Source organism: Mastacembelus armatus, chromosome 13 (genome assembly GCF_900324485.2).
Source record: "Mastacembelus armatus chromosome 13, fMasArm1.2, whole genome shotgun sequence".
Taxonomy (NCBI): Eukaryota; Metazoa; Chordata; class Actinopteri; order Synbranchiformes; family Mastacembelidae; genus Mastacembelus; species Mastacembelus armatus.
The window spans coordinates 17,086,996-17,112,766 of NC_046645.1; positions in this window are offsets into that span (position 1 = coordinate 17,086,996).

A 25,771-nucleotide genomic window follows, 5' to 3' on the forward strand; every position below is an offset into this window, starting at 1 on the left:
TCTGAGGGGGTTTTTGGGGCCTGGACAAATTTTGACATGTCCTGACATTTGTGCTTTTTTCAGTGTTTTTTAAACATATTAATGTCTAAAGTCTGATAACACTGTAATCAGCACAAAATTGGCTACAATATTATGTGAGCTTCAAGTTTATACATTATTGTGTTTTTGAGAAAAAAGTGTTTATGCATGGCTAGTGAAAAACTACAATTTTTTACTCACTGAAATAAGACCGTAAAACACAAACAGAACATTGGTTCACAAGACTTTGGAGACCTGCATGTTGTAGGCTAAAGTGTTTACTTCAGAGTGCTGTGAATGTCATCTTGTTCACACATTCACAGAAAACAATACACTGATTTAAATTTTCTAAGACACTTTTTGTCCAGAAAGGCCATATGCAAGAGGGTGTGTCTGAGGATGAATAGTCATGTGATTTACCTGAGAACACAAAAGACGCACTGAACGTCCAGACAAAGGCGCGCATAATGAGCCTTTCAGTCAATGTAGATGGGACGGATTAGTGCTGTACAATACAACACAATGAGGAGCCAAATGATCCTCATTTGAGTTAAAATCAGTGTTTTTACTCTGAGGACAAGCTAAACTATTTGTCTCTGTGTGGAATGTAAGGAGCGCCGCTTCACGTGCGTAACGCGCCATCATCCAAACGGGCCGAAAAAGTGAGTAAATTCTATGATGAAGTTTGATATTTTGTGTCATTTCTCGGGGGCGTGCACATATTTACCTGGTTCACCTGAGATTATTTACATGTGAACAGTGGACAGTGTACAAGGCGGGGTCGCATTACCTGTAATGAGGTGAGACAGGAAAAAACGGACTTCTCCTTACGTTCATACGGATTAAATAAAAAGTGATGATTTGTTTTTGACTTGAATTGTTTCACTCAAAAGAAAACATTTCAAGCTTTCTAGCCATATAATTCTTATTTTTATGAGCCAAGTATTTGCTGAGATTCTGGTTGTTTTATTTACGCGTCTGTGAAGAGAAATGGCAGAGACAGAAAAGTCCGAGAGCGCACCCTGTCGGCTTTCTTTATTTAAAAAAAGCACAACGTTTTGTTGTTATTATGATGGTATACCACTAAAACTAGACCCTTTACAGATTTGAATGATATGCTTCTTTTATCTGTACGATCAGAATTGACGGAGTAATTTAAGTTTGTTTTGGCCTTATCAGAAAAAGATGCGTCAAAACGCGCCGGCGCGTGCGTCGACCCCAGAGGGTTAAATTTAGAATTTAGAACTGACTATTAGAACTGTTTTACCTTAGAATTACAATTTGGCCAGATCCAGATACCAGCTATATTGAAAATTAAAAAGGTGGAATACAAGAAATGAAACATAACAAACAAAAAACTACCTAAAGACATGCTGTTTTTTCTGAAATGCACCCATGAATATGGACTTTTTCATCCATCCTGGGCATTTACCCAGGGTTTAAGTTGCACAGTCCTCTCCCCCAAAAGGCTTTTAATATTTTTTCACAAAAACAGAAACCTCTCTAATCTGGCAATGCTGCTTTTGTTACAATCCATGTCCCTGCTTCCTGTTTGGGACTTTTATTTTTTGGTGATTTCCTGTGTTTCTGTGTCCCTGATAGCTCTATGTTCTCATTTGTCTCATTACCTTCACCTGTGTCAGCTCTTGTTCTCTGGTTTCTCCTCCCCTTTATCTCTCTCCCTCTGTGTGTGTATGTGTTCTCCTGGACAATAAGACTCCAGGTTTCCCCGTTCATTCCTTGCACTAGTTTCCCTGTGAGACCTGGATTCCGGTTAGACAGTTTATCTACTTTTCACCTGCCTCCCTGTGATTCCCAGGTTTTTGTTTCTCTGTTGGTACTACTTGTCCCTGTGTGTGCTCTCCCCTGAGTCCTGGATCCTTGTCTCTGTTAATAAGTATTTCCCTGCAAGCTAGGGTCTGAATCTCTAAATTTGATAATAAACAGGATAGCTTTACACCTAAATTGTAACATAAGTTCCCACCAAGATCGAACAAGGAGACATTCACACACCACAACAGATCAATTATAGGAATGAATAAATGTAAGAACAAAAATGGCCATCTAGTGATTTCAATCTAAGATTGTTAGTAATATAATGTTTACAACTTCCAAAGCCAATAAAAGTAAATAATAAAATGAAGACATGTTCATTAGGATATTTAGAATTTTCTAAACACATTTTGTATAAATAATAGATGAAGGTTTATGACAAGATGGTCAAGTGTTTTACTGTATTGAATGATAAAACCCCATTTTGCTGAGAGACAATGACACATGTCCCCCCGTTAGAGATACAATAATCACACTCGAGTGTTTAACATCACATGAAGGCCGAAGCCTGATGAATGATTCAGTAACATTTCACGTTTTCCCGGAATCTCAAACCTCAACAGTTTCCCCACATTCAGCCAGAGCAGCAGCCAGAGGTCATTCTACCCCCTCACTGCATGGTGGCTGCAGTTTCTTGGAAAATCGAGGAACAGGTGAGGGCGGCTCAACGCACTAAGCCTGATCCGGGGGGGAGGGGGGTCCTCCTAATAACATCTTTGTCCCCAGCTCCATGCGCTCAGAGGTACTCAAGTGGGCCCATGCCTCCAGAGTGGCCTGTCACCCCGGAGTAACCCGAACCCACCCATGGTGGCCTGCCATGGGCACCGACATCAGAGAATTCGTCTCGGCCTGTACCACCTGTGCCTGGGGAAAGACCTCTTACCAGCCGGCGGCGGGGCTACTCACAACCATGTCCCATATTGCCCTAGATTTCGTCTCTGGCCTTCCCCCCTATCAAGTTGACACCATCATCCTGACCGGTTTTCCAAAGCTGCTCATTTCATCCCTCTCCCCAAGCTTCCCACACACTGGAGACCGCATACCTGCTCATAGAACATGTTTTTAGGTTGCATGGCATTTCCCTGAATGTGGGGTCAGATAGGGGGTCTCATTCACGTCGCAGGTCTGTGAGGCTTTTTGTAAGGGCTTGGGGGCCACGGTCAGCCTGTCCTCTGGTTTCCATCTGCAGACTAACGGTCAGGCTGAGTGGACCAATCAGGAATTGGAGGTGGCCCTCAAATGTGTTGCAGCCAACAACCCTGTCTCCTGGAGTTCCCACCTTCCTTGGGTGGAGTACACCCACAATTCCCAGGTATGTGCGGCTACGGGACTGACCCCCTTCAAGGCGCTGGTGGGCTACCTGCCTCCTGTTTTCCCCTCCCAGGAGGAGGAGATCGCAGTTCCCTCTGTGCGCACCGCCTTCAACGCCGTCTATGTTTCTGGTCGCAGACCCAATCGGCGCTCCGGAGGACAGCTGACCGGAATAAGCGTGTTGCAAACTGCCGCAGGACCCCCCCCCCATCAGGTAGGACAGTTGGTATGGCTGTCTACACGGAACATTACCCTGTGAACAGAATCCCGGAAGTTATCGCCCCACTATATAGGGCCTTTCTCTATTGCCAGTGTCTTCAATCCGGTGGCAGTCCGCCTCACCTTACCACAGTCCATGAAGGTCCAAGAAGGCGGGCCTGATCATGAATAATCACGTGATTTACCTGAGAAGACAAAGACCCGCATAATGAGCCTTTCAGTCAGGAATGTGGCTGAGAGGGAATTACTCGTCAGGAATGATATACTCTGCTGGGACTCAAATGTAAAAAGATTTTGTTTTACACTCGAATTGTTTCATTTAAAAGAAGACATTTCAAGCTTTCTATGCATATACTTCTCTTGTCTTTGAGCCAAGTATTTGCTGAGATTCAGGTTTTTTTATTTACAGTGGGTACGGAAAGTATTCAGACCCCTTTATATTTTTCACTCTTTGTGTCATTGCAGCCATTTGCCAAAATCAAAAAAGTTCATTTTATTTCTCATTAATGTACACTCAGCACCCCATCTTGACAGAAAAAAATCGAAATGTAGAAATTTTTGCAAATTTATTAAAAAAGAAAAACTGAAATATCACATGGTCATAAGTATTCAGACCCTGTGCTCAGTATTGAGTAGAAGCACCCTTTTGAGCTAGTACAGCCATGAGTCTTCTTGGGAATCATGCAACAAGTTTTTCACACCTGGATTTGGGGATCCTCTGCCATTCTTCCTTGCAGATCCTCTCCAGTTCTGTCAGGTTGGATGGTGAACGTTGGTGGACAGCCATTTTCAGGTCTCTCCAGAGATGCTCAATTGGGTTTAGGTCAGGGCTCTGGCTGGGCCAGTCAAGAACGGTCACAGAGTTGTTCCAAAGCCACTCCTTTGTTATTTTAGCTGTGTGCTTAGGGTCATTGTCCTGTTGAAAGGTGAACCTTCGGCCCAGTCTGAGGTCCTGAGCACTCTGGAAGAGGTTTTCTTCCAGGATATCTCTGTACTTGGCCACATTCATCTTTCCTTCAATTGCAACCAGTCGTCCTGTCCCTGCAGCTGAAAAACACCCCCACAACATGATGCTCCCACCATCATGTTTCACTGTAGGGATTGTATTGGGCAGGTGATGAGCAGTGCCTGGTTTTCTCCACACATACCGCTTAGAATTAACACCAAAAAGTTCAATCTTGGTCTCATCAGACCAGAGAATCTTATTTCTCATAGTCTGGGAGTCCTTCATGTGTTTTTTGGCAAACTCTATGCGAGCTTTCATGTGTCTTGCACTGAGGAGAGGCTTCCGTCGGGCCACTAAGCCATAAAGCCCCGACTGGTGGAGGGCTGCAGTGATAGTTGACTTTGTGGAACTTTCTCCCATCTCCCTACTGCATCTCTGGAGCTCAGCCACAGTGATCTTTGGGTTCTTCTTTACCTCTCTCACCAAGGCTCTTCTCCCACGATTGCTTAGTTTGGCTGGACGGCCAGGTCTAGGAAGAGTTCTGGTCGTCCCAAACCTTTTCCATTTGAGGATTATGGAGGCCACTGTGCTCTTAGGAACCTTGAGTGCTGCAGAAATTCTTTTGTAACCTTGGCCAGATCTGTGCCTTGCCACAATTCTGTCTCTGAGCTCCTTGGGCAGTTCCTTCGACCTCATGATTCTCATTTGCTCTAACATGCACTGTGAGCTGTAAGGTCTTATATAGACAGGTGTGTGCCTTTCCTAATCAAGTCCAATCAGTTTAATTAAACACAGCTGGACTCCAATGAGCAGAACCATGTCAAGGAGGATCAGAAGAAATGGACAGCATGTGAGTTAAATATGAGTGTCACTGCAAAGGGTCTGAATACTTATGACCATGTGATATTTCAGTTTTTCTTTTTTAATAAATTTGCAAAAATTTCTGTATTTCTGTTTTTTTCTGTCAAGATGGGGTGCTGAGGGTACATTAATGAGAAATAAAATGAACTTTTTTGATTTTGGCAAATGGCTGCAATGACACAAAGAGTGAAAAATTTAAAGGGGTCTGAATACTTTCCATACCCACTGTACGTGTCTGTGAAGAGAGGTGACAGAGACAGAGAAGGCAGAGAGCGCACTCTGTCTCTGTCTGCTCTTTTTATTTTACAAAAACACAGTTTTGTTGTTATTATAAGTGTATACAAATAAAACTAGACCCTTTACAGATTTCAATGATATATTTCTCTAATCTGTACGATCAAAACTGTATTTCTAAAATCCTTGAAAAAAATGTTGCTAAGCAGCTATCAGAAGATTTTCAATCAGGATTTAGAGCACATCATAGTACAGAAATAGAACTGTTAAAAGTCACCAATGATCTTCTCTTAGCCTCAGATAATGGACTAATTTCTATACTTGTCCTGCTAGACCTTAGTACTACATTTAACACCATCAGCCACAGCATCTTATAACAGAGACTGGAGCATGTAAATGGACTAAAAGGAACAGCATTAAACTGGTTCCAATCTTATTTATCAGGCAGTTTCCAATTTGTTCATGTTCGTGATGAACCTTCCACACACACAAAAGTTAGTTATGGAATTCCACCAGGTTCTATGCTAGGACCGATTCTGTTCACTTTATACATGTGAAGCCACGGAATTGGAGACACCTGAGATTTCAAATATACAGGGTCTTTATTTCTCAACAAAGTAAATTTTCTGTTTTGTTTTCCGTTTACACCAACCCCCCCCCCCCCCCCCCCCCCCCCCCAAAAACGGCAGTGGCACATCTGTAATAAAGAACAAAAGTACAATTTATATGCTATTACAAGGCTCAGCTACCAATTATACATACAATATTATTGATCACCAACAGTTCCCTACCAAACTTCCCCAGAAAATATTTTTAGCCATTTACTCAAAAGCATCTGCAGGCTGTCTCCAAAATTTCCACATCAGTCTCTAGTGGAGTCCAAGCGAAGTGCGGTGGGGAATGCATGTAGAGGCATTGCATCTTGTTGCCACTCGTCTACTCCTTGTTTTGGAGTCAAATCAACAGCTGCTATGTGTACATTTGGATTCTGGCTGCTCTGCTCTTCTGGGACTATAGGCTGGTTAGAGAGAAGTGGAAATCTGGACAAAGCATCAGCATTGGCATTGTTTTTACCTGGATGGTATTTCACTTCATAGTCAAAGGAGGCAAGCTGTGCAACCCAGTGCTGTTCTACTGCACCCAAACGAGTCATCTGCAGATGGGCAACAGGATTATTATCTGTTTACACAGTGACCTTAGGTCCAGTGAGACAGTCTTTGAACTTTTCTGTAATAGGCCACTTCAGAGCCAACAGCTCCAATATAAGGGAGATATAATTTGCATCATTCTTTTCAGTAGGGTGTAGGCTCCGGTTAGCATATGTGATTACATGCTTTCTACCTTCTTGTACTTGCACAAAAACTGCTTCAAGACCTTGGTTGCTAGCATCAGTATACACTACAAATGGCAAGGAATAGTTTGCATATGCTAGCACAGGTGCCTGTGTCAGTGTAGCCTTTAGCAGTTCAAAAGTTGTTTGACATTCAAGGGACCATTGGATTTCACAATCTTCTGACCTTTTGTCTGCTGGAACACCAGTTAGCATGGTGTTCAATAGACGGGCCACCTTAGCAAACCCAGGGACAAAACGATGATCGTAGCCAGCTAAGCCAACGATGGCTCTCACTTGTCTGATGGTGGCTGGGGTCGGCCAATCCAAAACTGCAGCCAGTTTATTAGGGTCAGGGCGTATTCCCTCTTGAGCCACCACATGGCCCAGAAACTTCACTTCCTTTTGTAAGAGCTTACACTTATCAAAGCGCAGCTTCAGTCCATGCTGGCAAAACCACCGGAACACTGCATCTAAATGCTGAAGATGTGAGGAAAAGTCTGGTGAACACACCATAATGTCATCCAGGTACACTAGGAGCAACTCTGCCAATTGCCCACTCAAACACTGTTGCATCAGCCGTTGGAAGGTGGCTAGAGCATTGCAGAGAACAAACGGCCATATGTAAAGTACTTCCGCATCAAACTCTGCATCAATGTGACTTGAGACCCAGTATCTATTAAACCTTGCAGTTCAACTCCCCCAATGGTTATGGCTGTGGTCATACTCCCATCTGAAGAGGCAGGGCAACACTGTGAGAGTCATGTTCTTTGACTTTTCAAGTGCTTTCAACACTATTCAGCCCAGCTGGTCAAACAATACAGATGCACTCTTCTTAGCTCAACAAGCTACTGAAGATGTTCTATCAGTCTGTAGTAGCGAGTGCACTGTTCTTTGCAGTTGTGTGCTGGGGAGGTGACACCAAGGCTGGTGAGGCCAACAGACTAAACAAGTTGGTCAGGAAGGCAAAATCTGTTGTTGGACTGGAACTGGACAGTCTGGAGGCTGTGGCAGAGAAGAGGATGGTGGACAAAATTAACTCCATACTGGACAATCCTGCCCACCCACTTCATGAGGGATTGTGGTGAATGGGAAGTTCATTCAGTCACAGATTAATTCCTCCTAAAGCCAAGACTCAGGAAGTCTTTTGTGTCCACGGCCATAAGACTATAATTCTACAATATAAACAATAACGTGCACACACACACACGCATGCATGCGCGCGCGCGCACACACACACACACACACACACACACACACACACACACAAACCCCAAAAATAAATAAATTCTTACTTTTCTACATACAAGTTAATTACTTTATTTCTTTATTAATTACTTTATTAATTACTATTAATTAATATAATTTAAACAATATTAAATTTAATAACTTTAAATTAGAATAAATGCTGTAACAATTGAATTTCCCCTTGGGGATTAATAAAGTACTTCTTTTTCTATATTTGATTTTTTTTACATGTATGCCATTTATAGGACTACATTTAAAACCTTTTATATTTTTTCAGTTAAAAAAACACCTTTTCACACCTTCTTAAGTAATACCTTGATGTATTATCAATAAGAGATTTTTCTTAAATCCTGATTCTCACTGCTAAATGGTCCTATGATTCTTCCAAGTTTGAAAAAGGAACAGCCTAAATATTTTTGCTTCTTTTCCTGATTTGTGGAGTGCACTACTGAGATCACTGTAAGATGATGTGCTGCCAGCGGCTTTACCTGAAATTATTGTACAGACAGAACGAAAGAGGAAAGGGGAATAGAGAGATTTAATATGGAAGAAAGGCAGAAGAGGAGACAGAGTGAAACAGAAGAACAGTTAAGAGGTAGAGCAGCCCAGTACAAAGCATATAGCTGCAGGAGAGGCTTATGTTTTAGATGGCTGTGTCAAAATGTAGTGCACTCTCTGCTGCTGCCTTTATCTATCACATGCCCCTTCCTGTGCTCTCCTATCTCTATCCGCCTCCTTTTCTTCTTTCCCTCTCTGTGGTGTCTTTCCATCTGGATGCTGGTCCTCCTTTCTATCTCCCGTCCCTACATGCTCTCTGCAATCTTTGTTGTGTGCCTTTTTCTCTTACACTGCCTTATTTTCACGAGCACAGGACTATGAAGACAGCATTGCCAGAGTGTATATTGGTCTTCCTATCTGTGCCTCTCTTTCTCTGTCTTATACACACATATACACACACACACAAAACACCTCAGCATGGAAATTGAAATAATGATAATGTATCCCTCAGTCTGCATCAAAGTATTGCCACTTCAAAAAAATGCCTGCAGGCATAAAATGCAAAAGTGAGGCAGACGGATTGAGAAGGAAAGAGGAAGGCTGTGTGTTTGTGTGTCTTCTTCCTTTACAGTATTGCCTTTGCTTTTTGTACTTTGGCCTGTATCTTTAAAGCATGGAGACTGCGTATGTGTGTGGCTGTAGTAGAGGGCTGCACTATGGTGTGCACTGTCAGTGATGTGTTTGTAGGGACATGACGAACACACCATTTGTTATGGTGTGTGTGTGTGTGTGTGTGTGCATCTGTAACTGTGACAGAAAATCTTGACACATCCCATAGTGAAAAACTGACAATACACACCCTTGACCACAACAGACATACTGAAAAACATGCGGTCAAGAACAACTTTCACTTCACAAACACACAGACATACACACACACACAGCGCTATACAATTCAAGTAAAATGCTGATATTAATATTGGCATTAACATATTAAGTATGGAACTCAATTAAAAAGACTATCTGTATTATAACTGCCTTGTCCTGATATATTTTGTCTTTCTCCTCAGTGAGTTAGAGTTTGAATCTAGGATTCAATTGATTACATAAAATAGTTAAAAAGAATTTTGTAAGGTATGTTCTTAAGCAACTAAAAAATATACACAGACTGAAAGTCTGGGGATTTTGAACGCTGCGTAAACAGTAAATAAAAACCGAAAAAACCCCTCTTTTGCCCCAGTTTGATAAAAATACAAAAATAAGAATGCAAAAATGTAATGTCCATTAATGTACTTTATATGAGCTTATTTTGAATTTAAGGCTAGTAAAATCAACAAAAAAAAGAAAGAAAAATGGGACAGTGGCAATAAACGAGAGAAAAGACTATGTAATGTTAACAAAATCACCAGGTGGAACATCTCATTAGGTTAACTGGCAACAGATCAGTATCATGAAGGGATACAGAAAGACCATTTCAGAAGTACAAATGGGGTAAGGTTCACCACTGTGAAAAAAGAACTTTTCTCAATTATAAAGAATTTGGGGATCTCCCCATTCTGTGGTAAATGATTCAGAGAATCCAGAGAAATCTCTGTAAGAAACAAAATGAAAAATATGTACAGGTTTTCAAGGAACATATAAGCCTACACTATTTATACAATTTCTTTTTCAGGTAAGGATTTGCTTGTTTCAGTATGGCAATGACAAAGCATATTTCAAACCATATTCTACAAAACAACATGTCTAAATAGCAAAAGTGTCCCAGTGCTAATTTGGCCTGCCTGCAGTCCAGACCTGTCACCGTTCCTCCCAAAATTTGGCACATTAAGGATCAAAAATACAACAAAGAGGCCCTAAACTGTTGAACACCTGAAATCCCATATCAAGCAACAATATGAACGCATTTCACTTTTAAAGTGAAATGCAGGTATAACAGGTCTGCAGTAAGACCAGGTTGTGATCTGACCTGTCAAGTGGTGGTAAGGCAATAGAGGTATAGGCCTCCTTGACATTTGCATACAACAGACCAAGTGTTTTACCTTCTCTAGTAGGACAGTTGACACACTGAGAAAGTCCAGTCAGGTGTGAGTTGAGAGTCACATGGTTAAAATCTTCTGATATTATACTGAGGGCTTCAGAATGTTGAGTTTGGGTTGGTTGTCTTTCATTGATGACTTCACATGGAACATTAGCATTAGCTCTTAGTTGAATATAAACCAATTATGGCAATGATATTACTGAACTCCCTGGGAACATAAGGTCTGAGACCACCTCAGCTCAATAAAAGCTCAATGTCCTAACATATCCTTTCCTTGACAGTAATATGACCAGGGTTACACCATCTCTTGGTTACAAATAAAGCCAGTCCTCCACTTTTTGTCTTGCCATTTGCCTCAGCACCAAAAAGAACAACCAGGCACCAGTGGGTGATTAGCAGTTCTTCAACAAGTTCTTCAACAGGTTTGACACTGCCGCAAATGCCCCAGCCTGTCTAGCCATACCCCCTCATTCTTCCTCATTGTTTCTTACTTCATGTCCTTCTCTTCTACTTGTGTGTATCCCCACCACTGCAGCTATGCCATCTCCCTTAACTGGGCACTCTCCACCATCTGTCACAGTAACAGAGTTGCGGTTGCAGTTACAAAGACTGTGCCATGGGAAGGCAGCTAGCCCTGATGGTGTATGTCCAAGGCTTCTTAAGGACTGTGCTGCCCAACTCTGGAAGGGTCCACTGTGAAAAACACCTTGTATTGTTCTACTACCTAAAGTAGTGTCCAGCTGAACTCTGGAACTACAGGATGGTGGCTCTAATAATAATGATAACAATAATAATAATAATCCATCCATCCATCAATTTTCTATACCCGCTTTTCCTGGCTCAGGTCACGGGGATCTGCTGGAGCCTATCCCAGCTCTCTCTCGGGTGGAAGGCAGGGGTACACCCTGGACAGGTCAATAATAATAATAATAATAATAATAATAATTATTATTATAATAACTTCGCCTTTTAAGACACCTAAGGCCCTTAACAATATAGCACACACACTGCACATACACACAAACAAACAAACAAAAAAAAATTAAGGCCAGAGCAGTCAGTGGACAGGGTTGTACGCCAGTTTAAACAAGAATGTTTTGAGGAGTGATTTAAATTTGTCCAGTGGATTCAACTGTTTGGATGTGGGGAGGTAAAGAGTTCCAGAGTTCCTGGACACAATAGATCCCCTGCAGTTTGCTTACAGAGAACACATTGGTGTGGATGATGCTGTCCTCTACATCAGTGTTTTGTTTCATCTGGAAGAACCTGAAAGTTATGTGAGGATTATGTTCTTTGATTTTTCAAGTGCATTCAATACCATCCAACCATTCATCCTCAGAGACATGCTCAAAGGAATGAGGGTGAACCCCTCCTTTGTTTCCTGGATCATAGATTACCTGACGGAAAGGCTACAGTTCGTCAGGCTGGGGAACTGGTTCTGTGGTAGAGTTTTGAGCAGCACAGGGGACTGTTTTGGTTCCATTCCTGTACACACTGTACACACCAGATTTGACGTACAATTCTGAGTGTTGCCACATTCAGAAGTATTCTGATGATACTGATTGTTGCATGTATCGGGAATGGGCAGGAAGAGGAGTAGAGAGGTCTGACAAAATCCCTCAGTGACTGGACTCACAAAAACTGCCTCCTACTGAACACCTCTAAAACCAAGGAGATGGTAGTAGATTTTTGAAGGTCTAAACCCCTGCCATCTTGGAATACACTGACCATCCCCTTCACAACATCCTGATGGACCAGAGAAGCAGCTGCAGTGGACGACTCACCTCACTGTGCTGCAGGACTGAACCATACAGGAGATCCTTCATCTACACTGCCATCAGGCTCTGGAACATGGTGATATACTCCAGGGCCCGTATTCACAAAGCTTCTTAAAATCCTCTCAGAGAGCTCCTATCTTAGCCTAAAAAGTCCTAGCTGAGAGTTCTAGGCTAAAAGTGATTTAGGAAACTTCTCAGAGCAACTCTGAGTAAGGAAAGTACAAAAACCTTTATCTTAGTGAGGAGGTGTGGTTGACCCTGTTGCTATGGATTTCCTTGCATTTCAAGGACTGTGATTGGTTGATCAAAAACTATCTGTAAAGGTCTTAAAATGGGCTCTTTGTGAAAATAAAATAAAAAATAATAGAATGGACAGTGAAATCATAAAATGTTTGTATTAAGAAATTGTATAATCATGAATACAGGCTACTTCATGCAAAGTTTCTGTTAGGCTAAATATCTTAAAGTTAATTAAAAAAGCCAAATGTTGAAACTGGTGTCTACCAATTTCCATGCAGTAGTTACTATATGTAAGTGCTTACATTTATTTACCATACTGATTTTATTACTTGTGATCCATTTGAGATTGATGGGAGCAAAATGGCTCACCTTTTACCAGTTTACATGATTGTAGGACAGTCTGTTTAAGTTGCACTTTTGAAAGGCATATAGCCAACAATCCAAGAGAGACAGAAGGAAGTAAAAGAACAAGAAAACCAAATTGTAAAGACTAGGAAACCAGAAGATTTTTGTGTCACTATATGAGGCTGTGAAAGCGTTTCAGTAATTTGTGCCATCACTGCTGAGGTTTTGACAGACACAAGTCATCACTACTGCACTGTTGCATTTTTCCAGTTGCCAAATACCTCAGGGTTGTAATCACGTTCATTTCTGGGGTTATGGCATTACTACGTTGGGTGGGAGATGTGAGCGCATCTCTAATATGTTCGACCACAAACATTATCTCATTTTAATCCAATCTGTAGCTTTGAATTAACTCACAATCATTCAGTGTTTGGAGAATATTTCTTATTTCAGCCATTTTGTTCTCTGCTAAAGAAACTCTTAAGCCTCTTAAAAGTCCTCCTCTCTACTCTTAACAATTTTTACCTTAGGAGCTGATTTTAGGGATAAGATGTTCCGTGGATCATTTTTATCTTTGCTAAGATTTAGTCCTAAATTTAAGGGGAAATTCTAAGAAAACATCATAATTCTAAGAATTTTCTTAGAATTTCGTCACTAGGAGCAACTTTTAGGCTTAGGAAGCTTTGCGAATATGGGCCCAGATTTTCTTGATTATAGTAAAAGGAGATCATCTCTTGTGTAGATTCTTCTCCCCACAATAATATCACCAGTAATTAAGCAAAATAAGATGTTGTTTTAAGTTGTTTTTAAAAACATGAGTAAAAAACTGCAATACTTTGCTCTCAGTTGCTCAGGCACACATTCTAGAAATGCTGCTCAAGTAACATTTTTATGTAATGGCTGATGTAGATACAAAATTTGCAGTAAAGCAGAAGTTGAACATTATCTAAATGTGTTCACAGGAGCACAGTGGCCTCCATAACACTCAAATGGAAGAAGTTTGGCACAACCAGGACTCTTCCAAGAGCTGGTCGCCTGGCCAAACTGAGCAATCGTGGGAGAAGGGCCTTAGTAAGAGAGGTGACCAAGAATCCAAATGGCAGAAAATCCTCCAATCCGAGTGTGCAAAGCTTGTTGCCCAAAAAGACTCGAGCCTGTAATTGCTGTCAAAGGTGCTTCAACTAAGTACTGAGTAAAGGGTCTGTATACTTATGTATGCACTGTATATGACAAAATATCTTATATAGCAAAATGTGAACAATCCCCATAGGCTGTTACCAGGCTGAGTGTAGTTTGCCGTCTGTTCATGTTTGTTTATCTTGTGTATGGTGTTTTCTTCCATCTTTATTCAAAAGGTGTCACTACTTGTGTACAACTGCCTGGCCTTGTCCAATATCCATAATGCGATGGAAAAACTACTGATCAATACCCTAACGCGACATTCAGTTTCCTCCACCACTCTTGGACATATCATTATGCTTCCTGCACTCCAATCCGCTTCAAGTGATACAGAAGACAGAGTAAGAGAGGAGTTCTGCTAGTGCGAGGCTTACTTGGCAGCGTCTCCCATATATGACTCCTGTTTCCTGTTTCTCACTACTTGGACTACCTGAGAAGTGTGGCTGTTATGTCTTGTGGCGGTTTTTGGAGTACAGCTACTAGTGGTTCCTGCCAGTAACCCCCGACTCTTATGTGCCACTTACATGTGCCCAACCAGTGAGAATCTGCAGACGTGACACGTACCAGGAACCCTTTGCTTGTTTAATCTGGCTGCTCAGCATACTGAAAACCTATTTAGACTGGCATTAATAAACCCTAGGTTGCTGACAAACAAAACCTTAATCTCAAATGACTTACTTATATATTGCTGATGTGCAATTACTGGCCACACCACCCTGCACAATGTTTATTTGTTGTTTGTTGCTGCAGTTCTTTTCACTCTCCTCTATCCACTCACTCCAACTGGTTGAGGTAGATGGCTGCTCAAACTGAGCCCAGTTCGGCTGGAGGTTTCTTTCGTTAAAGGGAGTTTTCCCTCTTCACTGTGACCAAGTGCTTGCTCATATGGGATTTGTTGGACTTTGTTTTTGTAAAGTGCCTCGAAATGATTGTTTTGTGATTTAGCCCTATATAAATAAAATTGAATTGAAAATTGAATTCCCAATTTTATTTGAGATTGCAACCCCTCCTGTGCCCAAACTGGGTTGCAGCCTGCTGCTCTGGTACTCCCACTACTTCAACAGCTGGAGAATTTGCTGCAGCCTTTGTTAATTTTCCACTTTATTCCTTGAATAACCTTGTCTCCTCTCTCTGCCCTGAGGACATTATTTCATTCTTTGACTCCAGTTGCTCTGCTATCTTGGATTCTATTGCTGTGGTCACACCACTTCTGAGAAAACCTCACCTTGATTCCTCTTTCTTATCCAATTTCAGACCTTTATCTCATCTGCCATTCCTCTCTAAAGTTCTAGAGAGGAGTGGATACAGTCCTTTCTCGAAGACAACCACATCTGAAAATTTTAGAACACGGGTTTTAGAACACATCATAGGAGTGAATCTGCATTTTTAAAACTTTACGCTTTATCTGTCGATGCTCACACTTCTATGTTATTGATAGTGTTGGACCTCACTGTGGCATTATATTGTTGATCATTCAGTTCTGGTGTGAAGTTTAGATTAGATTGTAGGTATTCAGGGCACAAATGGCTCCAAACATACGTAGCTGGTAGAAGTTTTTCTGTTATGATTTCTTTGTCCTCTGCCCCTCTTACCTGTGGGTGCCTCAGGGTTCTATTCTTGAGCCTCTACTTTTTCCATTATACATTCTCCCTCTGTGTCAATATTTAAGCAGTACAACCTCTTTTTCGACTGTTATGCTAATGCCCTTCAAATATATTTGCTACTAAAGCCTAATGGGAATAAGGCACTACAGCCTGTGTGATTGTCTTAAAGACATCAGAGGCCATCCCTGCTGAGGTTCCCCTCCAGCTGCCTGGACCTGTGTGCAGATGAGGCTATACCCACTGAGGTTCCTTGCCAGCTGCATGGAGCCCAGTGGGCTGATGAAGCCGTCCCCACTGGAGGTCCCCCCAGGACTTCAGAGCCCCGGCGTTTCGATGAAGGTGCCCACGCCAAGGTCTGTCTTTGACGTCGGCTTTCCAGCCCCAGTCACCGTCTCTCCAGTTCTCTGAGCCTCAATGCGCCGTTGTGGCTGTCCTCGCTGAGGTTCCTCTCCAGGTTCCCAAGCCTTGGTGTGCTGACAAGAGCATCTCTGCTGAGGTCCCTCTCCAGACTTCAGAACAATATCTTTGATGGTAGTGTTTTGCCTGCCAGTCCTCCCTTCCTTGTCCTTTCTGAGAAAGCTTGAGAAAGCTGGCATGGTAGTTGGCCATGCCCATGAGCCGCTGTGCATCTTCCACACATGTTCGCTGAGGCATATGTTCAGTAGCTTTTCATTTGTTTGGATCAGGTTTGATGCCATTAGAGGAAACTTTGTGACCCACAAACATAATGTTCTCCTTTGCAAACTCACATTTTTCATTCAGAGTGAGTGCCTCTTGTTTCATTTTATGAAGCACCTGGTGCTGCATGACATCTGCATGACAGATCACACCATCAAAGTCCTCCAACATCTGCAACATTCTTCTTTGAAAATGTTCATTAGCTGATACAATGCCAAAAGGGAGTCTATTGAACTGGTATCTCTCCACCAGAGTGATGAAAATTGTGAGGGGTTGTGACTCTGGTGTGAGAGGGACAAAATCCTGATCTGGCATCCAATTTTGTGAACACTTTTGCATCTTTCATCATTGCCAGTTTTTGATCTACTGCTGGAAGGATGTGGACATTCTTTCTCTCCCGGACTCTCTGGCTTTTGTCCTTTGTCTGTTGTCATGTCTGTTTCTTTCCTTTTTTCATTTTGGTCCTAATGGTGTCCTGGTTTGATATTTTGTCCCCTCCTCTGATGCTGTGCAGTGTTGTTTGTTGTTTATTCACTGTTTCACTCTGTCTTGACTCTTTGTATGACTTTGGTGAGTGTCAACTCAGAGTACACTTGTAGCTGTTCAGTTTTTTGTCTTGTATTCCAACTACAATTCTATCCCTTATGAGTTCTTCTTTTAGCACCCCAAAGACACAAGTTTCTGCAAGCTTGTGCACAGCTGTGATGAATGCCTCAACAGTCTCGCTGTCCTGCTGATTTCTCATATTAAAATGGGCTCTTTCGAAGATTATGTTGTGTTTTCTTATGAAGTACTGCTCAAATGCGGTTTTGACAACCCCATATTTCTTCTTGTCCGTCTCAGACAATACTAAAACACAGGGTCACATTTGATCACGTTTTTGTGAGATCTTGTTTATGTGAAATCACCATTGTGACATCACTACTATATAAATGGCAGATGTGTGATCTACCATGCTGGTCAAATGTAATAGTGGGTGTTTGGAGGATTATAACATTAAAAATCAGTTACAGCCTCTGTTTTGTCTGTGGTCTCCCATGTTTTTAAAATTGGTTGAAAATTGTCAACTCTGTAGCCAGCCTTATGCTCTGCAGTCTTATATGCAGTGTTCAGATGTATTGCCAATTTACTAAGATTTTGGAAGGATAAAAGCACATCATAACTTTTTAGCATGAATCCAATTTTACCTATTGCCATGCCAACACTTCCTAACACTTCCACTGGCCCTGCATTTCCTGTGACTGCTCAGACACATGTAGCAGCCTCCTCTTGCCTTTGTATCTCCTCTACACCCAGTTACCTCTCGTCAGTTGCTGTTACTTTGCTACAACTAGGCTGTAATATACTTAGACCAAACCCAACCCTGTACTTTGTACTCCCCCGCAATTTCCCCATGTTTGAGTTCTGCCTGAGCCTTTAAATCTGTCTCCCTTAGGTGCTATTCGATTTGAATTTCTGCCCATCACTCCTCAGGACTTCCAAACAGGATATGATGGTTGTTGTTATTGTAAATATAACAGTGAAAGTCCAGCATATGATAACTGTCTATTGAGTGCATAATAATGGGCTCCTGAGCTGGGTAGGAGATGGAGTTGGGCCCTATTAACCCAGGGCCCCAATGACAAACTCATAATGTCCATTTAATGGGGTGGATTACTCAATGGGCAAAAGCTAGTAATTCCCTTGGGTAACCCCCCCCCCCAAGATTTGTGCATTTTGCTGCACTGAAGAGCAAAATCTATGTTCTTTAATAGTCATCAGTGATATATCGAAGTATGTGCACTGTTGAAATCTATTAGGAAATATGAGGAAATACAACAGTATTTTTGGCTTTTGGGGATCACCATTAAGGACTGGAAATGGTCATGATTCACCTGCTTTATCCATTGCAATGTTTTCCTTTAAAGCATATAAGTGTGGGGACTTGCTGGTTTACTATCATGGATTTAATTTTCTGCTGCTAATAACTAGAAATGCAGTGTCATGTCTCGTTTTTTCACTACCATACAGAAACATGTCTGTGTTTTTGGGTGTACACAGGTCAGTTAGCACCATATGGCAGCGGACGTAATTAGGGTCTAATCGGCTTGATGTTTTGACTGCAGCTTTTTTCACAGTTCACTAGTTGTTTGGGTTATCAGCGCTGCTAGCTAGTTACCACCCGCTGGGCAACAGGTGAGCCAGTCAGCAGGGTGCCGTCTGCACAGGTGGACCCACACACACACACACACATACACACATATGCATACACGATCAGATAAAAAAAATGCCAGTCTGTATAAAACCATGAATAGTCTTTTCCCATGTTTCCTGTGTGCAAATACTTTCAACAAAGGCAGAAATGGTAAATGTAAAATAATGGTAATAGTAATAATGATGAAATAAAACCTTTTACACACACACACACACACACACATTATAGTTATATATATATATATATATATATATATATATATATATAACTATATATATATATATATGTATATATGTGTGTAAGTAGTTGTATACATATATACATTAACTGCTCAAGATGGAGTGTAGTGTGTTATCAATTCATATATCTGCTGCTTCCTTTTTCAAACCTTGTGTTACATTTGCAGGAGACTGCAGCAGTAGAGTGGCCCAGTACGTAAATCCTGAGGTGTGTGTGCGAGAGATGGACTGGTCCTGATAGTGTTGTAAGTGCTATACAGTTAAACAATAGTGCGCAGTGAGGAAGCACCCGTGCTGTGGGTGTCATATATTACAAGAAAGGCAGCCTCCAAACAAATTATGGCTGTGTCTTTGTGTTGTTCTTAGCCCTCTATCTCTCTCTCGCTCTCCCTCGCTCTCTTTCCTGGTGTTATATATTTTCACACCTCAGTGAGTCCATCGCACACATACACACACTGCTTGTCTGACTGTCTCCACCGCCCTCCTCCTCCTCCTTGCTGTCGTTCCTTTCCCTCTTTCTCCTCTACTGCATTTTCCTTCTTATTTCTGTTTCTCACTCCATATCACCCTTCCTCACCCCTCCCCCTCCCCTCTTGGGTCATGTTGCAGCAGCTCCAGCAGAAATAATAGGAGCAAAGGCGTGAGGTTGTTATTTGCATAGAAATAGCATGACGCCCCAGGCAGCTTTAGGAGAAGGACACAGAGATCATTTGTCTCAAAATTTTAATGAAAACTTTTGCTGAGGCAGAGATTTCCAACCCCCCCACCTCACCCCCACCCCATCCACCCACCCACCCAATTTCCATTCTTCCTCAGTACCTTCCATACCGTCCAATCCTGGCACTGTCCTCACTCCTCTTTCTGTAGTAGAACAGTGTGATGTGAAATTAGATGACACATCAGTATTGTGTCGCTGTACAACACCAGCACATAAGTCTCACTGGTTTGTCAAACCATGCAGGAAGTACAGAGGACTCAAGATGTCTCTTGTGATGAAGAAGGTTTGTGGACATTTCAAGCTGGTAAAAAATGCCTGCCTGCTGTTCCCTCCTCTCGTGTTCTCACGTTTTTACATACAAACAGCAGGGCTCAAGGATGCAGATGCACGATAGGCAAGGCAAGGCTAGGACAGTACACAGTTTTATTAACAACTAAAGCAAAAGTAACAACTTAGTGTGTCCTGGGGAACATAAGGAAAAAATGCAGAACAGAAGTATAAACCTGGGAGCGTAGCACATCTGGAATAGAGACTGAGGTAAACAGTCAAGGCAACATGGAAAACTACTTACATGACCACACTGGGAAACTGCAGGGGATACCACAATAACGACAATAGACAAAAACAGGTAATTTCAAAAGGGAGTGCAGCAACAAAGGATCAAGCACGGAACAAAGGAACAACGGCAAGTATGTGTATACACATTAACTGATTAAACACAGATGAAATCAGTAAAGCCACGAAAAGCAGGAAAATATAAACCAGGGTTACGCAGGAAATAATGAGTCCGAAACAGGACGTCCCTGGTAGATCCTGTCACATGTCTTAAGCAATGCTGCTGTGACTACTCTGCTGCTGAGCGGAATGGCTCAGCCCAGGCCGGGAGGCTGAGTGTTGGCTTGGTGCTGGGTGTTTCATTGGCCATTGTGATGATGTGCACTGAACCCCAAAATTCTGGAGATTCACTGCCAGGCTAGATGCCAGCTAGGGTTAAGCCAATATGCTGATATTAACCTGATATTACATTACAATTTGATTAACCTAATATGTTTGACCTCTGTGGTTTAAAAGATTATTGTCATTTATTACAACTTGGAATTTTTCATTTTTAAGCATTTAGAGGGTTTTGTTAATTCTACTGGTTATGGTAACAATATCTTCTATAAAGTAATTGCTGAGATCTGGGAACAATGCAAAATGGTTATACTTTGAAATAACAACTAAAACAGAAACTTCCCCAGTTTACCCATCCATGTGCAATTTTTTGAACCTGGTAGTTTTTCGTACAAACTCAAAACTTATTTACTAGGAGGACAAACTAAAACTAAACACACCCAAAAAGAACATTTGGGCAAAGTTGACGCAGACATATTTATCCTTTAAATGAGTTGTTTGCTGAGTTGGAAATATGACATTTAGAATAGATGAGATGTCCAATATATGTCCACTTCTGGCAGTAGCTCACAGAAAATACCTATTGCAAGAACACTGAAATATTCAGGTGCTTGGATACCATGCTTTTAAAATTACATCATGATCCTGGGGATGCAGCTGTTTGATGCATTGGCTAAAGAAGCAGTTCTTTTCAAAATATGATGACAAATGCCAACAACACGTCACGTGTAGCTGGTGGCCATAACAGTGCAGAAAAAGCAGCCTAGGATAAGTTTCTTCAAAGCAGAGGTTGAGCCACACTGGTGGTGCTACTAATCACAGGCATGCCATTGTAAATCTGTGCAATTAACTTAGCAGTTAAAAGTAAAGGCTTAGTTGCACGGAACATTTTGTCATTTACCTTGGTGAATCCCAGGAACGTCTGTGTCACCACAGTTCCAAACATATAGCACATATAGCACATGATCACCATATGCAGGATATAGCCCTCATTTTATCTGCTTGCACAGTGATGATTGGAGCATCAGACATCTGTTTGGCAACTTCCTCCTGATAAATACTGAACACATGATCCAAAGTTCATTTTGAATTGTGCCTGGATTTAGTGAGCTATATGGTGTGTTGTGGCCCCCATCAAGTAATGATCCTGTCAAGGACAGACCTGTTCTATGTAGGCTGTGAAGCTGAATTGTCCAGTATTCATTCATGTTTGCCTTATCAGACAAGCCCAGATTAATGGCATTATTAACATGCATTCCAAAGTTGTCCAGTTTTGCTAGCTGCTCCGAGAGATCTTGTAGTCTGGGTTGTTGCAAAGCAAAAGATACCCTCCATTGAAATGCTAATAAGTTATGTTTTCTTTGCAAACCACTCTATATTGAAACCCTATTGTTTTTCTTTTGTGTTTTAAGTGATGGCGATATTGATCTGCAACACCGAATTACTGAGATACTGAGGAGCTAGCCCATCAGCATGTCCCTGCCAGTGCACCAGCTGATCTGACATATTACTGACCCAGACACTTTTACAGTCAACCTATTTTTGGTTACTTTATTATTACCTTCTCTGCTGCACAGCCTATTTTCTGTTCACTTATTTTTATTTTATTTTTTATTTTTAAAGATTTTTTTACTCCCCACCAATTTTTTATATATATTATGTCAATGCACCTTTAGCCAAAGCAAATTCCTTGCAATGTGACGTTACTTTGCAATAAACTGATTCTAGTTTTGATGGTCAGGCCAGCCAGTGGTTGGCTCAGAGCAATAAAATTAAAATACATAAAATGACTAGCCCTGAGCTCAACAATGTCAGTGTGGCATTTATCTAAAATCAGATATTAATAGCAAAAACCTGTAAAAGTGGAATTTGTGAATGCATTTCTTTTATATTTTAGTGCAAACATGAAACTCCACAGCACCACCCCCTTGACCCACCTGTAATATTAACCATATAGACATGAGAGTGATGTTGATTTTATAATTTAGTGTAACTCTCAACAAGAAAGCTAATTAGAGTATTATTCATGAGCATGCTGACATTAAAAAATCATTCAGTGGAAGAGTTTTTGTGTCACTTGATGTCTAAATACTGATTCAAAGGTACTTCAAGCAGTGAATCTTTTCTAAGAACCCTCAGAATAGGTTCTATTCTTTGGCAAGTCAGTTTGAACTTGATGTTCATCAGTTGTAGTATTGAGTATTAAGAGTACAGGATTTCACAAAGGTATAAACTTTCCTGTTTCATTGGGCTTTACTTCTGTCGACTGAAGCTTAAGTCTACCAATAAATTATTTCTGCTTCTACGAAATGTTTGAGTACATTAACTGAATCACAAGTCCTTTCATCGTCAGACATGCAAAGACACACATCTACAAACTATCAAATCTACACACACTATTGCCCACCTTTGCTCCTTGTGATGCCTGTGAAGGATGCCATCATCACTTAGCTGCCACCAAGCGAGAGAATGGGTGGATAGTGCATTGGGTGATCTCAGCCATCAGGCCATTGCACTAACACGCCACCCCTCCTACCTCCATTGCTACACCCACACAACTTACCCAGCTCCTCCCTCTTGACTGACCCCTTACCGGGGTGTCCTGCTGCAAGGAGCTTTAGAGCACAGCAGGGTGCGATGATTGTGAAGAAGGGGGGGATATCTCCACGTTCTTTTCATCCTATATGTGGGGGAGAAAGTGTTGGTGATCTGGTTATCACAGTTTAGTCCGGCTCAACTGAGACAAAAAATGGGAGGAAATAGAGATCTCCCAGTATGAGAGCAGTGTGCTTGGTTATGGTAGAAGCATATGTGGAGGAGGAATAGAGTAATCCTTTTAAATACATACTGGCCTTCCTACTCTCTTCCAGAATATTAATTGAGTTTCTGGCAGGGAAAGAAAATGTATTTGTGCATTATAGACATCTCTACATTGTAGACAGTGAATCCCACAGTGACGTGGGTATGACTGGAGCAGTCGTGGCCTAATGGATAGGGAGTTGGACTTGTAACCTGAAAGTTGTGGGTTTGAGTCTCAAGACTGTTATTGGTGGGGTGAATGAATAGCCAATGCTCTGTCCCCCCTCAGTACCATGCCTGAGGTGAGACCCTTGAGCAAAGCACCGGACCCCCAGTTGCTCCCCGGGTGCTGCAGCGATGGCTGCTCCGGGTGTGTGTTTGCTGTGTGTGTGCACTTTGGGATGGATTAAATGCAGAGCACAAATTCCGAGTATGGGTCACCATACTTGGCTACACAAGTGACTTTCATGACTTGGCTTCCTTGTAGGGACAAAAGACAGCTTGTTTTAAAGTTAGGGTTAGGTTAAGGCAGTGGTTGTGTTTGTATTGCAAAGAAGATGTGAGTCTATGCTAAGTCAATGCAAAGTTCAAAGTTCATTTTAGCAGTGTAAACAACAGTTTTACATGAAAAAAATCACAGATGGACCAGCGTCCAGGCTGCCTATGCAACAGAGAAAATTAATTCAAAGAGATCTTGTTGGATGAAGCATTTCAACACCAGTTCAAAACCAAACATGCTGCACAAACAGTGGAACTAATACAGTTATGTGGATATGTTTTTATGGCCTACCTGTTTTATACATTTCAATTTCAAGGGCCTAACAAGAAGAAACCACAGTGTGTTGTATGTCTGAAAAAACTAATGGTGCCTTCTGACAATTTGAAAGTGAGCAAATTATGAAGCCATGTATCCGAGAGAAGCATGAAAAGTGTAACTTTATCAATACTGAAAAAACTGTGTATTTAAATTTTTTCAAATGACAAGAATCAATATGTATTGAAAATTGTATATATTTGACAGTTAGCCAGACTAACTGTTAGCAGAGCCATTTGTGGTGTCAGTGGTCAAGTTAATTTTATTGATTTTCAAAAATAGCTTCACAATAACAGTATACCTGAAACATTCATTAATTATTCAACTTACCACAGTTCCACTCATTCCCTGGGGATGGAGTTTTAACAGTAACTTTACCTCTATTCTACTTGATATGACTCTCAGTGTAGTCTCAGCAGAGCTATGCTATGAGCTATGTTGTAACTGCTTCTGATTTGTTGGTACTCATTGCCTCTGTTTATGTTAGGGTTAGAGTTAGCCAGAGTAGGTGTGCCTCATACCAGACGCAGGCATGGAATAGTGTTTGAATACTGTTTACAACGGTGCCTTTGATGTCTGTAGACAAACACAGAATTTGATTCCATTCTTTCTCAACAGCTAATTCTTCTCCAAGAAGTTCACAGGGGGTCATCTGACTGCGGCTCCTCCCAGTGTCATCCTGCCTGGAGGCGTAATAGCCCTACTAATCTCCCAATGATAGCAGTGGGACTGGGGACGTCACAGGCAGACCACGGACCACAGTCCTTCAAAATCAATACTTTACGCCCCCGAGGGGGACCCTGCTACCCAAGGGGATGTCAATACAGTCAATTGGGTATTAAAGAACATTTCATCAGCATGTTTGACATCCAGAGAGAGAGAAAGATGTGTGTTTGGGTCATGGCAGGCATCCATGAATGTCCAGTGTGGCCTATGTCTATTAAGTCCCTCAGGGAAGTCTCAAGGTGATGTGCCATCTCTCCTGAATATTGACAGGCACCATGACAAACTATCTGGTTTCATTGCAGTGTGTTGGGTTCAATTTCCTCGTTTGTAGGCATTTAACCCTTTATGTCATAATTCTATAGCTGCCACTCTTTTCTTAAATATCTCATTTGTGTGGCAGTTGTGTAATTAATAGATGACATTTAAAATACATACCAAACAATAGATAAGTATTACTACACAAACCTCTGTTTTGGCTTTTTGCACTTTTTCGGAACACAAGAAAATCAGATGCCAAATAAATGGTGTGCTTCTCCAGTCAGGATTGGAAATTAAAAAGCCAATAAAGTACAGTGTACACATTGTGCAATCTTCTTGAAATGTCATTCTCAAGCTAATGCGTCCATGGAAAGCAAACATAGTGGGAGAGTTTTTTCCTCAAATAATTTATCAACAAGCATTTGTACAACCATGAAAGGAAGTATGAGAGCAATATTTAGAGTCATCTTGAGTGAAGTATTTGAACAACAACCTAGGAGCTGGCTGGCTTCCATTTTCCACCAGAATTGTGCTGTGGGTGCAACTTTTTCTACTAGAAGAATAATGCAGTGTTTATCCCAAGGAAACAGAAAAGCATTGCATCGGGATTTTGCTTGTTTTACACAGCTCAGGCCATAGAATCAGCAACATTCTCACTGTGCCTGCTGCCTCTGTGCCCTGCTGCCCTCCCACCCTGCAACCACCATCTGTTCCCTGGCACAGCCCTTGGCCCCCTGTGCAGGGCAAACCCAGAGTGCTGACATCCTCA